General features: G+C 42.1%; 1 non-coding gene across 1 annotated transcript; it reads left to right on the top strand.

The window, feature by feature from the left end:
* Positions 1-1,312: 1,312 nt before the first annotated feature.
* On the top strand, positions 1,313-1,419 carry LOC126801343 (small nucleolar RNA R71). Its single transcript, XR_007672833.1, has one exon. It is a non-coding gene; the product is annotated as a small nucleolar RNA R71 (small nucleolar RNA).
* Positions 1,420-1,686: the final 267 nt, after the last annotated feature.

The raw sequence follows: 1,686 nt of genomic DNA, 5'->3' as shown, positions 1-1,686 counted from the left end.
AAGTCTAGCATTATCTTTTCAAATGTCATGTTTCCGATTGTGCAAGGGATAGAAAAACTCTCTGGATCATTAAGCTTTGGTGGTAGCTTCCTTTGGAGCACGGCATAAACCGTCTCACTCATTGTGTCAACCTCCTTCTCCGAGTCATCCTCTTATTGGTGCACAATTCTTTTAAAAACTTAGCATACCTAGGATTATGTTGAATGCATTCAATAAGAGGCATGTTCACTTCCACCTTCTTAAAGATGTCGAACATGGCTTTATCAGAGTCATCCTTTATTTGCTTTGCAAATCTATTGGGGAAAGGAACACGAGGAAGAGCATTAGTTGAAACCAAACTACTAGAGTTAGGATTCTTACCTGTGTCATGCACGGCATGATCACTTTGGGGTAGAGGCATGGCATCATTGGCCATAGAGGAGGCAGGGTCCTTCTCTAAGTCATTTGCATTGAAACTTTCGGCCTCTTTGTCTTTAAAAGGCACGGCCTTCTTGATTGGCTGCAATGGAGCATCCAAGATCCTCTCACTTCTTGTTATCATGGCCTTCACATTGGGATTTAGCTCAGTTTGGATCGGCAACTTACCTCCTTCATGAATCTTGGCCAGGAAGTCGATAACTTGTCTCTTCTGCTTCTTAAGCTCGGTTATGTCCTTAGAATGAGCTTGTTGACCTATAACTAAAGCTTGAGTAGCAGACTTTAAATTTTGCTACCCTTGAGCAAGGGACTTCAAAAGTTCATCATAGTTAGGTGCAGATGCATTATTCGAACCATGAACATTGGAGTTAAAGGGAACAGAACCTTGAGGTACCTGAGGCCTCACAAACAAACCTGAAGGACGAGGTCCTTGACCTTGAGCATTGGACGGTTGAGCGTTATTGTTCCAATGAAAGTTGAGATATATGTGTTCGAATAAGGGTCATACATAGGCATTTGTTGCCCTATGAATTTCAACTTTTCTTCAGTCATTGCACCATTTAGACAATTTTCGGTTGTGTGGTCTTTGAAAGAACAAATGCCACACACTTGTGTGTTGGTGCTCGAACCATTGAATGCCTTGAGTATAACGTCAAGCTCTCTCTCTAAAGTAGCCATTTGATTTCTTGCATCAACATCATACACCTCACGGCTCTTGCTTCCTCTCTTCTCCTTGGAAGTAAATTGACGATTGTTGTCGGCTAAGTCATCAATCAAGGTATAAGCTTCTTGACCGGTCTTGTTTATGAATGCGCAGCCACATGCTGAATCCACCATGCTCTTATTAGTTGTGTTGAGTCCTTCATAGAAGAATTGCACAAAGTCATCCAATGAAATACCATGGTGAGGGCACTTCCTTTCTAGTTCCTAAAATTCCTCTCATGCCTCATATAGTGAATCACCATCCTTTTGATTTAAGTTCTGAATCTACCTCCTTAGTCTTTTCGTGAGTTGAGCAGGGAAAAATTGCTTCAAGAACCTTCTAGTCATTTCGTCCCATGTAGTGATGATTCCCGCAGGCAGGGAGTACAACCAACGCTTAGCATCACCCTTAAGAGTAAATGGAAACAAAAGCAACCTCAAGCCTTCTTAGGACAGATGATGAATCGATTGGAGCTTGCAAATATCCAAGAACTCCCTAAGGTGAACATTAGGGTCTTCCATTGAGAAACCAGAGTACTTAGGCAGCTGCCCAAGAAATTGAACCGG

This window comes from Argentina anserina, chromosome 6, assembly GCF_933775445.1.
Source record: "Argentina anserina chromosome 6, drPotAnse1.1, whole genome shotgun sequence".
NCBI classification, from domain to species: Eukaryota; Viridiplantae; Streptophyta; class Magnoliopsida; order Rosales; family Rosaceae; genus Argentina; species Argentina anserina.
This window is presented reverse-complemented; position numbering and strand designations above follow the sequence as displayed.